The sequence below is a fragment of the Solanum dulcamara genome, chromosome 9, assembly GCF_947179165.1.
Source record: "Solanum dulcamara chromosome 9, daSolDulc1.2, whole genome shotgun sequence".
Classification (NCBI taxonomy): Eukaryota; Viridiplantae; Streptophyta; class Magnoliopsida; order Solanales; family Solanaceae; genus Solanum; species Solanum dulcamara.
In genome coordinates this window covers 72,286,858-72,307,376 of record NC_077245.1, presented here as the reverse complement: position 1 = coordinate 72,307,376, position 20,519 = coordinate 72,286,858, and the positions used below count along the sequence as shown (strand labels likewise).

Below are 20,519 nucleotides of genomic sequence, written 5' to 3'. Positions count from 1 at the left end.
TTTGTATTGTTACTTTACATACAGATGTTATCTAGTGATACTGATAGATCCCAGGATTATCTTGGGTTAGCCATTCTGGTAGGAGTACAAAGAAGTCTAGGAGACCTGTTGATCCTGAAGATATTTTAGGACATATTTCTTCAGCGTCGGAGATGCAGCGCCGCCGAGTTAGTCCTACACATATTCATGTTGTGCCTTTCGAGACTATGGATCCTTTAGTTTACCATAGTCAGTTCCGTAGACCATGTGACGCTTTTTCTTCTTCACAGATTCGATATACTTCATATGATCATACCTACCATCTACCCATAGAGGTTATTGCTCGACCCCAGAGAGTAGCATCTTCGTCTATTCCATCTCCCACATCTCAGTCACCTCACATATCTACTCTGAGACTTAGAGATTCTAGTGTTGAGACTGGCACTCCTAGAATATCCACTTCACCTTCTTCTGCTAATAGACCAGTGGCAACACATGATGTGCCTGGGTTAGCTCCTGGGCAGAGGGACAGACTTGGGAGATTCATGATTGAGCCTGATGGATCCTCGTAAGTTTAATGTTTTATTTATTTATTTTTACTACATTAATAAATTATTCATGAACTAATTACATGTTTATTATGTGTCTTGCAGGTGACATCCTTCGAAGAAGGCTGTTAGGGCTCTTCAGGAGAGTGTTAGGAGGCTATATACTGAGCCATATCACTCTTGATGGAAGATTCCAAAAAGTATCCGCTAGGCGATGTTTAATGAATTTAAGGTATATATATGTTTAAATCTATTTTTTAAAGTTACATTTAATATTTTTACTATACTTTACTTAACTAATTATTTAACGTTATTCATTTTTCAGACTTTATGTACCTAGGCTCCAAGGTACAATATGGTCATTGCGACCACTTTTGAAAGAAAAGCAAGCGTCAAACTATCTAGATGGTTAAAGAAAGCTAGGGATGACTGGGCACCTTCGAGTTGGATGCGGCCTCATATATTTGAAGAATTATGCCTCTATTAGGATACCAAAGAATTCAAGGCTTTGTCCGAACAAGGAAAAAAAGAAAGAACCAGCCTAAAGGGTGGCTCGTTGCACACCAGAGGTGCAAAGAGTGTCGATACGATTCAGAGAGAGATGGTAAGGTTTCTAAATTTTAAGTTTAAATTCATTTTCTTAAATAAATTATTTTACAAAATATTATTTTATTAATTATATTTTTATTTATAGGAAAAAGAATTGTGACGCACTATCTACCGTTATGAAGTCTTTAAAAAGATTCATACAAAGAAAAAGACTAATGCGTCGAATCTGAATGAGTGGGTGGAGGAAAAGGCCGAACGAGCCTATGTAAGTTATTTAACATAATGTATAATATATTTTGATTCTAACTTTTATTTTTAATACATACATACACACACACACACACACATATATATATATATATATATATATATATATATATATATATTGATTATAACTTTTATTCTTTAATATGCAACAAGATTATGAGCGGCACATACGCGATATGGGAGATTCGATCCAGCTAACGCCTGAATAGTCCACTCAAATTTGGACAGAAAAAATGGTTGGAGGTAGCCACAAGGGCCGAATATATGGAATGGGCTCTAGCAATAATGTACGACGACTCTAATCAGGTTTAGAAGGTATTGGATCATCGCGTCAAGCCAAGGCCGTTGACGGAGTTCAAATAGCTACTACGTCTCAATAAATTGCAGAACTTACAAGCGCATTGACAGAATCTGAGAAAAAAAGGGTTGAGGAGCAAAAAAGTATAACTGGACAAGTTGAGCAAATTAAAGAACAAGTTTTCAACCTTGTCCGTCAGCCTCCGCCCTGTTATTCAAGAGGGTCCACTCCGAATGAATTCGACGATAGTAATGAATGCATAGCAAATAGTCCTTAGGTTCCCTATGTTAGCTTATAAACATTTTGAAATTTTTTGTTAACTTTGAAATACTTTAAATCGTTCTAAATAATAACTTTATTCATTTTAAGTGTTTAATTATGTTTGTTATTATGTATTTTGCGTATTTTGTTTGTTATTATTTGTGTTTGAATGGGCTGAATTACTATGAAGTGAAGTGAATTTTGATTGCAGCTGGGCAGCAGATGTTTCTACTGTAAAAAATGTTGCAGATAAGCGACGGATGGAGACTCTCAGTCCGTTGCCTTTCCAAAAAAATTTTACAACACCAAGATCAAACAACAACGGACGGAGACCAATAATTCATCGCTTTATATTAAATAATTACTTTTTTTAAAAAATAAAAAACGGAGTCCATCATTTTTTAATATTTTTTTTAATTAAAAAAATTTAGGAGCGACGTAGTCCTTCGCTTTTTGCGACCCTGTCCGTTGCCTTTTTAAAAGCGTCGAGCAAAAAAGTGACGGAAGTGACTGCGTCTCTTTTCCATCGAGTTTGACCAAAAAAGCGATGCAGTTTGTCGCTTTTTGCCTCGTTTTTTCCCATTTTTTTAGTAGTGAGTTCTAATTAATCAATCCCAGCTTGAAGCGATTTTTCTCAAACTGTTCTCTACTCAAGGCTTTGGTGAAGATGTCAGCAATTTAATTTTCTGTTTTGCAGAACTTCACATACACACATTCCCCTTTTCAATATTGTCTCTGAAAAAGTGATGCCTCACGTCAATATGTTTAGTCCTTTTATGTTGAATAAGATTTTTGGCCATGTTGAGAGCACTTGTGTTATCACACAACAGTGGAATGGTGTTAGTGATAATCCCAAAGTCTTCTAATTATTGCTTTATCCATAGTAATTGAGCATAACAAGCAGCTGCAGCTACATACTCTACTTTGGCTGTAGAAAGAGCCACATAGTTTTGTTTCTTTGTACCCCAAGAGATCAGTGAAGATCCTAGAAAATGGGCCATGCCGAAAGTACTTTTTCTGTCAACCAGGTACCCTGCAAAATCTGCATCTGAATATCCAACTAAGTTGAATATGTCACCACCAGGGTAGTATAGAGCCAACCCTTCCATTCCCTTTAGATATCTCAAAATTTTGTTTGAGCCTTCAGGTGAGATTCCTTAGGACAAGCCTGAAATCTTGCACATATCACCACACAAAATACAATATCCGGCCTGCTTGTTGTAAGATACAAAAGTGACCCAATGATACCTCAATACATAGTCTCATTTACCTTGGGACCAAGTTCATCTAAATCAAGCTTTGAACTGGTTCCTGTAGGTGTATCTATGGGTTTTGTATCTACCATGTGATACTTTTTCAACAGTTTCTTGATGTACTTTTCTTGACATATATACGTCTCTTGGAGTTTGTCTAATTTGTAACACAAGGAAGAAGTTGAGTTCTCCCATCATGCTCATTTGAAATTTACTCCTCATCGAATCTGCAAACTCTCTGCTCAGTGAATCTGTTGTAGCTCCAAATATTATATCATCCACATACACTTGAACTATCAACAAAGTTTTCCCTCTAGATTTCAAGAAGAGAGTGTTATCAATTTTCTCTCTTTTGAAACCATGATCTAACATAAACTCTGAGAGTCTTTCATACCATGCTCTCGAAGCTTGCTTCAATCCATATAGGGCCTTATCGAGCTTTATTACATGATTTGGATAATCAATGTCTTCGAACCCAAGTGGTTGTTTTACATAAACTTCTTCCTTAATATGCCCATTTAGGAATGCACTCTTAATATCCATTTGAACTCCATGTATGCTGCAAATGCAATAAGGATTCTAATAGCTTCCATTCTAGTAATAGGAGCAAACATTTCATCGTAGTCTATCCCTTCCTCTTGATTGTACCCTTGAACTACCAGCCTTAACTTGTTCCTAGTGATCATTCCATTTTCATCCAGCTTATTACTGAACAACCACCTGGTCCCTATGATGGTTCTATCAGAGGGTCGAGGGACCATGTACCAAACTTTTCTTCTTTTGAACTGGTGCAGTTCTTCTTGCATTGAGTTTACCCAATAAACATCATACAAGGCCTCTTTGACATTTTTAGGCTCAATGGTTGAGATAAATGTAGATAATGTCATTAGATTTCTAGTCTTGGATCTGGTATGGATTCCAGAATCCAATGGAGAAATCAGATTATCCAGAGGATGAGATGACTGATGCTTCCATCCTGAACCTCTTGACATTTTTTGAGAATTTTCTGTATCACCTGCTCCATCTTCTTCATCAGTTTCATTAGCAGGTTTTGGATGCTCCTGACTAGTATCCTGAGTGATTGAGGGTGAACCAGGTTCCAGCACTGGTTCCCTGCACTCATCATCATCCCTTCTGTCTTTCTTACCCTGAGATAGAGTTTTCAATGAATCATCTAAAACACTATCTCTTTGTACCTGCAGGAGTTCTTCAATTTATGAGTCATCCTTTTCATTTAGATTTTCAATGCTCCCAGATTCATCAAAGATCACATGCACACTTTCTTCAACACAAAGAGTCCTTTTGTTGTAAACTCTATATGCCTTTCTTGAAGACGAGTATCCCATAAACACTCCTTCATCACTCTTGGCATCGAACTTTCCCAGATCATCCTTCCCATTGTTAAGAATGAAGCACTTACATCCAAAAGCTCTAAGGTGACTTACCTTAGTCTTTCGATTGAACATAACCTCATATGGTGTTTTACTGATGAGGGACCTAATTACACATTTGTTGGTAACATAACATGTTGTGTTAACAGCTTCATCCCAAAAGTTCTTTGGAAAATTGGAGTCTGTCAACATGGTTCTTGCAATCTCTACCAATGTTCTATTATTTTTCTCTACCACTCTATTTTGCTGCGGGGTTCTCGGGGCTGAAAAGTTATGATGAATGCCTTCGTTTGAGAAAAAGTCTTCGACCTTGAAGTTTTCAAACTCTATCCTGTGATCTGACCTGATCCCAGCTATCTTGCAGTTCGTCTTGGCAAAGATGATCAATACATCCGCTACCTCATCCTTGGATCTCAAAAACATTGTCCAGGTAAATCTTGAGAAATCATCCACAATCACAAAGATGTACTTTTTTCCACCTCTGCTTTGGATATTTACGGGACCACAAATATCCATGTGAATAAGTTCCAGAGGCCTAGAAGTACTCACTTCCCTCTTTGACTTGAAGGAGACTTTAGTCTGCTTTCCTTTTGCACATGCATCGCAGACTTTTCTTTCCCAAAATCTCATCTTGGGAAGTCTGCAAATCAGGTCCCTAGCAATAAGCTTGTTAAGCAAGGATGTTCTCACATGTCCCTATCTTTTCTGCCACAGATCAGCACTTTCATCCTGAGCACTAACACATGTCAAGTTGTCACTTTGAGAAGAACTGAGATCAGCCACGTACATGTTTTTGCATCTCTTGTCTATAAGCATCACCTTATCTGTAGACAGATTTGTAACCAAACACTTTTTTGAAAAAAACCTGACTTCATTCCCTTTGTCACAGATTTTCGACACACTCAACAGATTGTATTTTAACCCATTTACATAGTGCACATCTTCAATGAAGTATTCTAAGGATTTTCCAATTCTTCCAATCACCAGAATGTAACCCTTTTTTCCATTTACAAATGAAACATTACCACCTTGCAGTGCTTTAAGAGAGAGGAAGTTTTCAGTCCTTCCAGTTATATGCTTGGAGCATCCACTATCCATAAACCAGCATTGACTGCTTCCTCCTGACTGCTCCTGCAAATGAGATCACTTGTTAGATTTAGGAACCCATTTTAATTTGAGCTCCCAAAAGGCAGACAAGGGTGTTATCAAAGATTTATTGGTCCAAGAGGGCAGATTTTTTCGAGATTGAGTTCTTGGACCTGATCTCCCTTTTACTGAATTCTTTCTTTTAGTATACTTTGACTGATTTTCAAACACCCTTTTTAAAACTTCACAGTCCTTCTTAAGATGGTCATTTCTTCTGTAGTAAAGACATAACAGATTATCTGACATGGACACATAGTTACTATGTGGATTAAATGGGGGATATCCCTTATTCATATAGTCTAGACCCTTCCCATTATTATCCTTCTGACTGGTTATGTCATCCAACATTTGGAGGATGTGGTCCACTTTAATGACTCACGGAGATCATTCCTGAGTTTAACCAGATCCCTTTCTAGTTGAACATTATGTTCTAAAGACATAAACAACTTCAGTTCTGAATCTTTTAGTCTTTATTTAAGATCCAACTCAATACTGCTAGCCTTCCCTTTCAACTTTTCTCCTGAGTTAGATCTTACATCAAACTTATTTATCAGATCAGTTTTTTCAGTTTCCAAATCAAGAATCTTTTCTTCTAGGACTAACATTTGAAGGGCAAAGACAGTTTTCTCATCTTGACAAATGTTAACGCCATTGTTTAGAAAATCCTTTTCAGCGGTCAACTCATACAAAGAGTCAATCAATACACATGCTAGCTTTTTTAGTTTCTTGACATAGTGAATATCAAGATTTTCTTTGAGATCAAGCAAGGTTACCTCTTCCTCAGATTTTGCATGAAGGCAAAGAGTGAGTTGTAAACTCGTCATCATCTTTTATTTCCAGCATAGATGCATCCTCTGGGTGTTCTGACTCTTTAGATTTGTTTGAGGAATTTCCCCAGACAACAAGTGCCTTCTTTACCACTAGTTCTACTGCTGCCTTTCTTCTGAATTTATCAGGGACCTGGTCCCTCCGTTTGTTACCTGCAGGTTTGGCATATACTTTGTGTTCCACTTTTTTCATGGGGCACTCTCTAACAAAGTGCCCTAGCTTCCCGCATCTGTGACACAATTCAACATCATTTGGATTTTGTCCAAAGCTTCCCTTCTTTCCGGATCCACCATGTTTTCTCACAAATTTTTGAAACCTGCGAGTTAGATAAGCCATTTCCTTATCTTCATCATCATCATCACTTTGAATAGACTTCAGTGCTAAGAACTTGTCTTTCTTGTAACCATCATGTTGCTTATTCATCTCATGAGTCTGGAAGTTACCAATGAGAACAACCATGCTAAGAGTCTTCAAGTCCTTGGCTTCATTGATTGCATCTACTTTGATTTCCCATGTCTTTGTAAGGAATCTTAAAACCTTTTTGGCCTACTTTCTTTGACCGATGGGTTCACCTAAGCACCTCAGCTTATTTGTTATGGAAGAAAATCTGGTGTACATTTCATGAATGGTCTCTCCTTCTTTCATAACAAAGATTTTGTACTGAGTTGTTAGCATGTCAACTTTGGATTCTTTGACTTGCTCAGTTCCTTCATATGTATTTCTTAGACAATTCCAAATCTCTTTACCTGACTCATATGCCGAGATCCTATTATACTCCTCAGCTCCAATCCCAAATCTTTTTCGCAATGTAGTTTTTCTCAATCTTCTTTCTGTCATCTTCACAATACTGTTGCCTTATTTTGGGAACCACCTTGGTGACCTCTCTTTCCTTCAGCTCAATAGTGGGGACAAAAGGTCCATCAAGAACAATGTCCCATAATTCACTGTCTTCCGCCATTAGGAAATCATGCATTCTAGTCTTCCGCCAGCTATGGAATTGGCCATTGAAACGAGGTGGTCTCTTTGATGATTGTCCTTCTTCCAAAATTAGTGAAGCTGCCATCCTTTCACAAGAATCTCTCTGGGTATTAGTCAATTAGAGAGCCCCACTCTGATATCAAATGTTGGAATGTATGCATCTACTATACTATGGGACTAGGTCCCTTAACTGGTTAAACAGGAAGTAAACAATAATACACGTAATAAACAAGACAAGAGTTTTATGTGAAAAAACTCATTGCTCAAGGGAGAAACAACCACAACCTATCCAACAGGGTTTTCCAACCAAACTTTACTAGATGCAAGATGTCACGCCCCGGGAGGGTACCCTAAACGTGGCCGTCACTCAAAAATTATTTCTAGCCTTCAAGCGAACCACTTGGTCCAATCACACTTTTATTCAGTCATATTCTATCAACGGAAGACTCAATCATAAGAACACTATTCATAATTTAGGGCCAAAGGCCAAACATATATCCAATCAACAACTAGTAAGAATAAAATTAGTCAAAACGAACAATTTAATATTTTCCATACTCTAGTCTATGAAGCCTCTATCAACAATCCAGGAGGTGCGATGACTGGTCCATGGCTATCAAAAATCAAAATAAAAAAAACTAATCAAAGCTAAAAAAAAGATATTTCGGCATCCCCCGGAAACAGGAAAGACTCACCAACTGGCTGGAAGTGAATAGATCTTTAACGGTGCGCCGGTTGATGATCTCTAGTACCTGTCTCTACATCATGAAATAATGCAGGACAAATGGCGTCAATATGTGGAATGTACGAGTATGTAAAATGGTCGAATGAAACAAACATCAAGGAGGAATCAAATCAACTCAGAATCTCAACTTAGGGGAAAGAACAACTCAATCAAGTGTCCTAAGTCTAAATAAGAATATGGTTCAGACGAGACCAATCACATACAATTCAACCCAATCCGATTCAAAGTACTATCAAGACCTATATGGGAGTTTCTCTTATCCGACAATCATCACTTATAAGCCAGTGATGGTACAACAAGCCGACGTTGTTGCCACATCCGTTCATACCTTACTAGGGTATGAATGAATCAACTAATCATGGATCCATATCCAACCAAGTCCTTTCATATCAGGACAATAATTTGGGAAGCATCTGACTTTAACGGTTCAATCCCCTTTTACGTTTGGCGACATAGTTATTGGATTCGAGTTATTACTTACTTTTACCTAATTCGATGCTTGATACTCCTCCCAAGACTCAATGCTCATAAAACTCCATCCAATCAACTCAATCTAATCATATAAACAAGTCTCATTTCCAACCTTGTCAAATCCTCAATTCTATCACAATCAAACCTCTTCCAATCATACTATCCGATCAATCCCAATCATATCTTTCAAGAGTAGTTCAAATAAGCATTTATAAGAATATACAATCCTATCCAATCATTCCTCTATTCGTTTAGCAAATCTTTTTGGGACTCATCAAGACTCCAAGGTTCTAAATCAATAATTTAAGGTAAACAACATACTTAAGAAAATTAACAAAACTTGTTTAACAACTCAAACCAACATGTAGCACATCACTTTCTTAACTCAACAACATCAACAAAATAAAAATCAAGTTAATAAATGAAAAAGACTCATTTGGACATAAGCTTATCAAGAAACACCATTCTTATGAACATTTAATCTCAAAGAAGATGTAAGGCACATGGGTGGACTCAACCGATGTTTTGAGTAGCCTTACATACCTTGGTGAATACTTTGAAGGAACCTTGATGTTAGGTCTTCAATGAAAGGCTTGAATCCTTGAAATTTTTTAAGGCAATTTTTGTTAGAGATGGATTGAAAGAGAAGAGGGGATGAAGATTAGGGCTTTTTGGAGGGCAATGGACTGAAAAGAAATGGTCCAAAATGTGACCAAGTCAGTGTATATATAATTGGGGAAATACCCAATTTTCCCTTCCTTAAAAACCTGGAAAAATGGTTAAAACTCTCCTGGCGCTATAGTGGCACGCCGCGCCACTGCAGCGCCTAGTCAATTATAGGCTTAAAACCCTCCAACCAAATAGTGGCGCGTTGCGCCAAGGACCAAACTACTGAGGCTTGTTCGTGGCGCTATAGTGGCGCGTCGTGCCCTTGCAGCGCCAAGCCTAAGTTTTCTAGGTTCTAGAAAATGGGCTTAAAAACCTACACATCTAATAGTGGCTCATCGTGCCAAGGACCAAACTACTGAGGCTTGTTCCTGGCGCGATAGTGGTGCATCGCACCACTACGGCACCAAGCCCAGTTTTCCACAGTTATAGTCCAGGCCTGAAATTCCTGCAGCATTAGTTCGTCGTAAGATAGTCATAACTTTTGACTCTGAACTCCAAAAAATGCAATATTTTGGCATTGGAAAGAAGACTTAAAGAACTTTAATTTAATAGGTCACGGGCCACCCAATTCGCTATATTCAAAAAGATAAGGTCATTGGAAGTTGACCCTTATACAAACTCATTCGGAAACTTAGCCAAGACGAGTTCTTAGGACTTAGCTTGGTTTTAGGGATCCTTTATGACCCTAAATCACATCCAACACTCTCCAATTTCTTAGAAATTGATCCTAACTCATGCATGCACTATACAATCATCTAGTACGGTCCTATACATATACAAAGAACGGTCCGAATCTTAGTGAAAACTTTTGGGGGTGTTACATTATCTCCCCCTTGGGATCATTCATCCTCGAATGATGAGTAAACTAAGGATGGACTCGAGGTACAAATCACAATCAGAATTTAGTCATTCAACTAATCAAATTCTCAAATAATTTATTATCAGAACTCAAAATGCACATACGAATTCAAATCAAGAAAATGAACATCACCTTCAACATTCTTATCAATGGGCATGAATAGTTGCGAATATTTAGCTTTCATGTCTTCCTCCGCTTCCCATGTGGCTTCCACAACTAATTGATTTCTCTACAAGACTTTGACTGAGGCAATCTCCTTGTTCCTCAATTTGCGAATTTGGCGATCAAGAATTTGGACTGGAACCTCTTCATAGAACAAGCTATCCTTAACTCAAATACTATCAATGGAGACTACCAATGAAGGATCACCCAAGAACTTCTTCAACATTAAGATATGAAATACCGAATGAATAACGGCTAGCTCAGAAGGTAACTCTAACTCATAAGCGACACTCACAATCCTCCTTACAATCTAAGGACCAATGTATCGAGGACTAAGCTTTCCCTTCCTTCCAAACCTCATGACGCCCTTCATGGTTGACACTTTCAAGTACACCCAATCATCCACCTTAAACTCTAAGTCTCTCCTCCTCACATCGGTGTAAGATTTTTGATGGCTTTGGGTCGTCTTTTAGATTTTTGACAGCTTTGGGCCGTCTTTAGCCTATCGTGAATAATTCTCACCTTTTCCATAGGTTGGTGAACAAAATCAGGACCAATTAACTCAACTTCACCAACCTCAAACCACCCGATTGGTGATCTATACCTCCTCTCATACAAAGCTTCATAGGGAGCCATTTGAATACTTGCATGATAACTATTATTGTATGCAAACTCTATGAGAGGTAAGTGATCATCCCAATTTCCTTTGAAGTCAAGTATACATGCCCTCAACATATCCTCCAATGTCTGGATGGTGCGCTCTACTTGGCCATTTGTCTGGAGATGAAAGGCTTTACTAAGATTCACCTTTGAACCCAGTCCCTTCTGAAAGGATCTCCAAAATTAGGAAGTGAATTGAGTTCCTCTGTTTGAGATGATAGATAAGGGAATCCCATGCAATCTGACGATCTCCTAAATATATAATTTTGCATAATCTTCTGCAGTGTCAGTAGTCTTAACTGCCAAAAAGTGAGTTGATTTAGTCATTCTATCCACAATCATCCAAATTGAATCATGTTGTCTCTGGGACCTCGACAAACCTTTAATAAAGTCCATATTGATCATCTCCCACTTCCATTCTGGAATCTCTATATTTTGCGCTAACCCATATGGCCTTTGATGCTCAACTTCAACCTATTGGCAATTCGGGTACTTGGAAACAAATCCAGCGATATCCCTCTTCATTCCACTCCACTAGTAGACCTCCCTCAAGTCATGATACATCTTTGTAGAACCAGGATGAATAGAGTATTTGGAACTATTCGCTTCGGCCATAATCCTTTCTCGAACATCATCAACATCTGGGACACACAATCTATTCTGGTACCTCAACACACCATCTCTCCCTTTGGAGAAAACCATCACCTTTTGTTTGTGAACAACCTTTTTCAACTAAAAGATGATGGGATCTTGGTCTTGCTTCTCTTTTACCTCTTCCATGAGTGAGGACGCAAACCCATTCTGAACATTAACTCTACCTTCATTATTCTCTTCAAGCTGAACTCCCAATCGAGCTAATCTATGTACCTTTTTAGCCAATTATTTCCTTCCCTCCTCTATATGGCCAGTGCTACCTATAGATAACCTGTAAGAGCATCAGCAACAACATTAGCTTTACCTGGATGGTAGAGATGCTCATATCATAATCTTTGAGCAACTCGAGCCATTTTCTTTGCCTTAGGTTGAGTTCTTTCTGGATGAAGACATATTGCAAACTCTTATGATCGGTGAACACATCAATGTGCACTCCATACAATTAGTGGTGCTAAATTTTAAGAGCAAATACCATAGCTACCAACTCAAGGTCATGAGTTGGGTAATTTCTCTCATGAATCTTAAGTTGTCTTGAAGCATAGGCTATCACTTTTCTCCTCTGCATCAACACACAGCCCAAACCAACTCTAGATGCATCACAATAGATCACAAAATCCTCTGTTCCATCGGGCAAAGTCAAAACAAGAGCAGTGGTTAGCTTGGTCTTCAATTTTTAGAAACTCTCCTCACAAGCATCGGACCATTGGAACTTAGCCTTCTTTTGGGTCATCTTGGTCAATGGTGATGATATGGATGAGAATACCTCTACAAACCTTCGATAATAGCCAGTCAAACCCAATAAGCTTCTTATATTTGTTGGGGAAGTGGATCTGGGCCAATTCTTCACTGCCTCAAACTTCTGAGTATCAATCTAAATACTATCTCCAGATATAATATGGCCTAGGAAAGCTACTGATGCAAGCCAAAATTCACATTTGGAGAACTTTGTATACAATACCTAGTCTTTTAGAGTTTGTAAGATGACTCTAAGATGATAGGTGTGCTCCTCCTCATTCTTAGAGTAAACCAAAATATTATCAATGAATATAATCACAAACATATCAAGATATGGCTTAAATACTCGATTCATGATATCCATAAAAGTTTCAGGGGCATTAGTCAACCCAAATGACATAACCAAGAACTCAAAATGGCCATAACAGGTCCGAAAAGCTGTCTTCGGGATATCATACTCCCTCAGCTTCAACTGATGGTAGCCCGATCTTAGGCCTATCTTTGAGAAACAAGTGGCACCCTGAAGTTGATCAAATAGGTCATCTATTCTAGGGAGAGGGTATTTGTTCTTTATGGTGACCTTATTTAGTTGCCTGTAGTCAATATACATTCTAAAAGACCCATCTTTCTTTTGCACGAATAGGACGGGAACACCTCATAGTGAGACACCCGGCCTAATGAATCCCTTATCTAACAAGTCCCTCAACTATTCTTTCAACTCAGCCAGAGCCATTCTATATGGAGGAATAGAGATAGGCTAAGTATCAGGAAGGACATCAATCCCAAAGTCGATCTCCCTATCAAGAGGGACTCCAGGCAAATCTTCAGGAAACTCATTGACAATCGTAACCGACTTAAGGGATGGAGACTCAATACTTTCATCTTTCACTCGGACGATGTGATAAATACATCCTTTCGAGATTAGCTTTCTAGCCCTAAGATAGGAAATAAACTTACCCTTAGGCACGACAGGACTACCCTTCCACTTTATGACCGTCTCATTCGGGAATTTAAACTTGACAATCTGAGTCCTACAATCAATAGAGCCATAACAGACATAAAGCTAGTCCATGCCAAGGATCACATCAAAATCAACCATGTTCAACTCAACTAAGTTAGCTAAGGTATTTCTGTGATGGATTGGCACAGTGTAATCTCTATAGACTCTCTCAGCTAAAACAGAATCACCGACAGGAATAGATGCACTGAAAGGCTCAAGAAGATATTCAGGAATTTTATTGAATTTACTAGCCACGTAAGGAGTCACAAAGGATAGGGTGGCACTCGGATCTATCAAAACATAACAGTCAAGAGAAGAGACTCGAATCATACCCGTCATGACGTTTGGGGAGTTTTCTTGATCTTGGCGACTACCCATGGCATATAGACGGTTGGTACCTCCGCTCGTACCTGAAGTAGTGCCCCTCTGATTACCTCTAGCTGGTGGTGCGGTGATAGAATACTGGGCCCTGTTTCCCTATGTTGGACACTCCCTCTGAAAATAGCCCACCTGGCCACATTTATAACAACCTTTATTTCTCTCTCTGCACTCTCCCAAGTGGAGCTTACCGCAGTTGCTGCATGGGGGCTTTCCTTTTGAACCTTGACCCACGCTAGTTTGGGATTGAGAACCTTGGGATCTAAAATTCTGGTGACTCTGTCCCTGCTGATCATACTTGTTATGCGACATAGGTGCACTTGCGGTGGACGAGGCATAGTTGGAAGACCTCTTCTGGAAGAAGGACCTGTTGCCCTTATTCTACCTCTGTTCATTCACATGTCCAACTGATTTTGCCTTCTTGCTTGGATGCTCCTCCTTGTCTTTCCTCTTCTCATCCTCCACCTGTTGAGCATACACCATTAATCTTAAAATATCCATATCGGAGATCAATAATGCCATTTTGCACTCCTTCTTCACATGTCTTCCCAATTTGGAGACAAATTTTCTCATCTTCGACCTCATATCTGGGATCATCTCTGGAGCATATATGGATAGCTGGATGAACCTTAGACTGTACTCTTTAACGGTCACACCTTCTTGTTTCAAATTCACAAACTCCTCTGCTTTCTCCTCCCTCAATTCTCTGGGAAAGAAGTGGTCAAGAAAGGCTCCCTCAAATTCATCCCAAATAGCAGGCTCAATATCTTCACCTCTACTTTGTTCCCACTGGTTATACCAGATGTTTGCCACATTCTTGAGCTGATAAGACACCAACTCAACCCCCTCAATCTTCATAGCGTGCATCACTTTCAAGATCTTCTACATATCATCAATGAAATTCTGGAGGTCTTTATCAACCTTAGAACCCGTGAATACCGGCGGATTTATTTTCAGAAAAATCTCTAATCCTCATGGTAGCAGACGACTCCTAAAAACTAGAGCTAAAAGTTGGCAAACTCTGGTTACCATTACGAGCAACCACTAATTGAGTGAGCATGACAATTTCTCCTCAAAAATCTACATCCGAAGTTGGTATAGGTTGAGTAGTAGGCATTTGAGGTGCCTCAGTATATCTTGCAGGTCGTACCCTAGTCCTTGGAGGGGGCGTCTCTGTCTGTGGTACCTCTGTGCAGATGGTGTTCCTCTGACTTGCAGTACGTTTTAGAGGCATTGTCAGCAATGTGTAAATGCACGAATTAGAAAAAAACCTTTATAGAGTTAAACTCTATCGCACTAATCCAGAGTATGAAAGAAGTGAAACAATTCTTAATGTCTTATAGCCTCCTGATTATAAGTGTGGTGCACAACACACCTATAAGCAAGACTCTACTAGACACGGCTTCATAGACTCCCTACGACTCTTGAACTCTGTGCTCTGATACCAAGTTTGTCATGCCCCGGAAGGGTACCTTAGATGTGGCCAGCACTCAAAAACCATTTTTGGCCTTCAAGTGAACCACTTGGTCCAATCACATTTTCATTCAGTCACATTCTATCAGTGGAAGACTCAATCATAAGAATACTATTTATAATTTAGGGCCAAAGGCCAAACATATATCCAATCAACAACTAGCAAGAATAAAACTAGTCAAAACGAACAATTTAACATTTTCCACACTCTAGTCTATGAAGCCTCTATCAACAATCCAGTGGGTGCCGATGACAGGTCCATGACTACAAAAAAATCAAAATAAAAGAAAACTAATCAAAGCTAAAAAAAATGATATTTCGGCATCCCCCAGAAATAGGGAGGACTCACCAACTAGCTGGAAGTGAATAGATCTTTAATGGTGCACCGGTTGATGATCTCTAGTACCTGTCTCTGCATCATGAAATGATGCAAGCCAAATGGCATCAGTACGTGGAATGTACGAGTATGTAAAATGGCCGAATGAAACAAACATCAAGGAAGAATCAAATCAACTCGGAATCTCAACTCAGGGGAAAGAACAACTCAATCAAGTGTCCTAAGTCTAAATTAGAATATGGTTCAAACGAGACCAATCACATATAATTCAACCCAATCTGACTCAGGGTACTATCAAGACCTATATGAGAGTTTCTCTTATCCGACAACCATCACTTATGAGCCAGTGATAGTACAACAAGCCGATGTTGTTTCCACATCTGTTCATACCTTGCCAGGGTATGAACGAATCAACAAATCATGGATCCATATCCAACCAAGGCCTATCATGTCAGGACAATAATTTGGGAAGCATCCAACTTTAACAGTTCAATTCCCTCCTACGTTTGGCGACATAGTTATTACTTACGCTTACCCAATTCGATGCTCGATACTCCTCTCAAGACTCAATGCTAATAAAACTCCATCCAATCAACTCAATCTAATCATATCGACAAGTCTCATTTCGAACCTTGTCAAATCCTCAATTCTATCACAATCAAACCTCTTCCAATTATACTATCCGATCAATCCCAATCATATCTTTCAAAAGTAGTTCAAATAAGCATTTATAACAATATACAATCCTATCCAATCATTCCTCTATTCGTTTAACAAATCTTTTCAGGACTCATCAAGACTCCAAGGTTCTAAATCAACAATTTAAGGTAAACAACATACTTAAGAAAATTAACAAAACTTGTTTAACAACTCAAACCAACATGTAGCACATCACTTTCTTAACTCAACAACATCAACAAAATAAAAATCAAGTTAATAAATGAAAAAGACTCATTTGGACATAAGCTTATCAAGAAACGCCATTCTTATGAACATTTAATCTCAAAGAAGATGTAGGGCACATGGGTGGACTCAACCGATGCTTTGAGTAGCCTTACATACCTTGGTGAATACTTTGAAGGAACCTTGATGTTAGGTCTTCAATGAAAGGCTTGAATCCTTGAAATTTTTTAAGGCAATTTTTGTTAGAGGTGGATTGAAAGAGAATATGGGATGAAGATTAGGGCTTTTTGGAGGGCAATGGACTGAAAAGAAATGGTCCAAAATGTGACCAAGTCAGTGTATATATAATTGGGGAAATACCCAATTTTCCCTTCCTTAAAAACCTGGAAAAACGGTTAAAACTCTCCTGGCGCTATAGTGGCCCGCCGCACCACTGCAGCGCCTAGTCAATTATAGGCTTAAAACCCTGCAACCAAATAGTGGCGCGTTGCGCTAAGGACCAAACTACTGAGGCTTGTTCCTGGCGCTATAGTGGCGTGTCGCGCCCTTGCAGCGCCAAGCTTAAGTTTTTTGGGTTCTGGAAAATGGGCTTAAAACCCTGCACATCTAATAGTGGTGCGTCGCGCTAAGGACCAAACTACTGAGGCTTGTTCCTAGCGCGATAGTGGCGCGTCACGTCACTACGACGCCAAGCCCAGTTTTCCGCAGTTATAGTCCTAGCCTGAAATTTCTACAGCATTAGTCCGTCGTAAGATAGTCATAACTTTTGACTCCGAACTCCAAAAAATGCAATATTGTGGCATTTGAAAGAAGACTCAAAGACCTTTAATTTAATAGGTCATTGCCACCCAGTTCGTTATATTCAAAAAGATAAGGTCGTTGGAAGTTGACCCTTATACAAACTCATTCAAAAACTTAGCCAAGACGAGTTCTTTGGACTTAGCTTGGTTTTAGGGATCCCTTATGACCCTAAATCACATCCAACACTCTCCAATTTCTTAGGAATTGATCCTAACTCTTGCATGCACTATACAATCGTCTAGTATGGTCCTATACGTACACGAAGAACGGTCCGAATCTTAGTGAAAATTTTTGGGGGTGTTACACAAGAGTAAAGTGATCTATTACAACTTAAGTAACTAGATACAAATCCTCTTTACCTCTATGCTTGCAACACCCTATCGTAAGACTCCGAGCCTAAGCAATATAACTATTGCCCACTACAGAGATTCAAGGTTAACACTTAACCTAGAATCCAACACAACATTGACAAATAACTAATCAATGTTTCTTTATAAATTCAAAACTAATCTTACAATGATTACAAGCTCAAATACACTGACACTTAGAGAGAAGACTCTACTAGACATGCATGATCAGGTCCCTTAAGTGCAGATGTTGTATGTTGCTTCTTGAGAGAAAATCTTGTTCGATTCACCTTTTGTTAATCCCAAAAAACACAATTTTTTTGTGAAAAGGTTTCCTTTTTATTGCTTCAATGAGAGAAACCTCGGTATCTCTCATTGGTGCAGCAGTACACAGTTTGTAGAGTCAACAGACACCTTTTCACCAACCTTGTCACCATTATAGCTGGCTTGCATTTCGACAGGGATTAGTTAAAGTTGACGCGACCTGATCCCTCTATTAGGTCACATGATTTGTTGATCATCAAAATATGAAACTACAAGTCTGAATTCATGGCGGATTCACTTTTCAAGAACTCAGGATATGTACTAAAATTCTTGGTTGAATCATAGGGAGGTAACTTACTTACTTTCACTTCCTTGGAATCTCCCTTTTTCCAAAAAGAATTGAACCCCAAATCCTCTATATCAACATCAGCAGCAAAACTCTTGCAGGCATCAGCAATGGATCGGTATCCAGTGCACCGACAAAGGTTCCCTGCTATGGCCTTTTACGCTTCAGATGAAGTAAGATTAGAGAATCCTGGCGGAGGATCGGGTTTGTTTCCTTTATCGGCGTTGACGAGAGCTGAGAAAAGTGACATACACATGCCAGGAGTGCAAAAGCCGCATTGAGAAGCATGGAAACCGGCAAACCTTTCATGAATAAAGTGATAACCATCTCTTGTGTTCCCAAGGACTTCACTTGTAGTAATTGAACAACCATTTAAACTGCAAAGAAGTGTAAGGCACGAACTCAAGCTAAAATATTCGACCTCCTTAAGATTGAGATCGTACTTCGATACTAGAACAACACAAGCCCCACAACCACCTGTAACAATACAAATAAGTTATGTTCATTCTGAACCCAAAATTAAGCATTTGTTACCCAATTACTTAATCAGATTAAAGATGGAAGATGAAGAGATGATACCTCTCTAAAAGACTGATAAAGCAAAAAGAATTTCCTTACAGGGTGTGTTCGGTTTTCCTAGAAATCATTTCCTTAATACCACACACACCATAATCTAAAGTCAGCAAACAAGGAATAAACATCTCATTTAACATGTAATCTATGTTGAAAAACTATGGAAGTTGGTCATTTTATTTCATTGTACCAGAAAAGTAACTCTAAACTGGGAAACTGCAGAAGTTAGCTGAGTATGTAAATAAGTTACATATGGTGATACCTTAAACTACATTTGGTTATTTTGATTACATATGGCCAAATTTCCAAGAAAAGCACAGAAGCAAAGCAATAGGAAGATTTGCGCACCAAGTCAAGTAAATCTACAGCTTTTTAACATTCCTTATGTATTAGAACCAAAACAAACATAAAGTATACACTAGGTTGGATGAGACCCATGAGGTCTCAAATTCACATCCTAGATAAGGCAAAAACACTAGGTGATTTCTTCCAGCTGTCTAAGTGACGATGAACGTAGTTACCCAATACTTGTGCTTGGTTTAGTATGAGGTAACAAGTAATGATGGAATTAGTCAAGATGTGTACAAGGGGTCCCAAATTACACAATTACAACAAAAAACAAACATTTAGTATACACTAGGTCTGTTGAAAACAACGAGGTGTCAGGTTCATATGTCAACAGCGGCAAAAGCACTAGGCGATTCCTCTCATAAGTCCAAGCCTTGACGGACCTGTGTTGATGTGTTGGTGGGAAGTAATAGTTACCCATAGAATTAGATGAGGTGGGCACAAGCTAGCCCATTTACCACAGTTATAAGAAAAACATAAAGAGTATAAGTATACATGTAAAAAAAAACGAAAATTACCTTCACCACAACCAAGTTTTGGACTCTTGAAACAAGTCTCAGAGCGCAAGAACTGAAGCAAAGTTGTAGAAGGATCAATAAATGGAAACTCAAACCTCTTTCCATTAACGGCAAACACCAAACTCCCCTTTTTATGTCTTTCCTCCATAAATATAATATCAGTTGACATGACACAGACCCTTTATCAAAAATCTTGTCTTTTTATACTTTCTGAGCTGAAAAGTATCAGAACTGAAAGAGAAAGCAAGAATCTTGAATTCTATTGGGTGTCCATAAACCTTGACTTTTTAACACAAAAGAAGCTCAATGCACTTAGCTTTCGCTATAACCTGGTCTGGAAAAGGGCCAGACAATAAGAGGGTCTATTGAACTATACATATACCCTTTATCAAAGATCTGGTATTTTTTGAACTCTTTTTCTACTTTCTCAGCGGAAGAATATAAGAAACTGCTCAAAGAAAAACCAAGAATTTTGAAATTGATTTGGGGTGTCCAAATACTTCAATTTTGAAACCAAAGCTTTATGTCACATAAATGCACATATGGTGAACAAATAAAATAGTAATATTTTAAGTCAAACATGTTCTTGCCAGTGGCGGAACCAAAAATTTTATGAAGGGAGTTCAGCATTTTATTACCTAAAATCAGAAGAAAAAAAAAGTGTTTATTCAGAATCGAACCCGCGAGCTGAGACAAGCTAAGGCAAAATATTAAACCCCTTTGCCACTGAGCTAGTCTTTTGGCTTATGCTCAGGGGGTTCAATATTAAATATATACA

At 38.6% G+C, this 20,519-nt stretch overlaps 1 protein-coding gene and 1 pseudogene across 1 annotated transcript in view; both read right to left on the bottom strand.

Moving 5' to 3' along the window:
- The window catches only part of LOC129903776 (indole-3-acetaldehyde oxidase), a 45,984-nt gene extending 27,597 nt beyond the window's left edge, over window positions 1-18,387 (bottom strand). The window contains exon 1 of the mRNA XM_055979305.1: window positions 18,319-18,387. The gene's annotated coding sequence lies outside the window, so the exon portion shown is untranslated. The remainder of the gene's footprint in view (window positions 1-18,318) is intronic.
- LOC129903775 (indole-3-acetaldehyde oxidase-like) lies at window positions 17,630-19,889 on the bottom strand (annotated as a pseudogene).
- Between the last annotated feature and the right edge of the window lie 630 nt (window positions 19,890-20,519).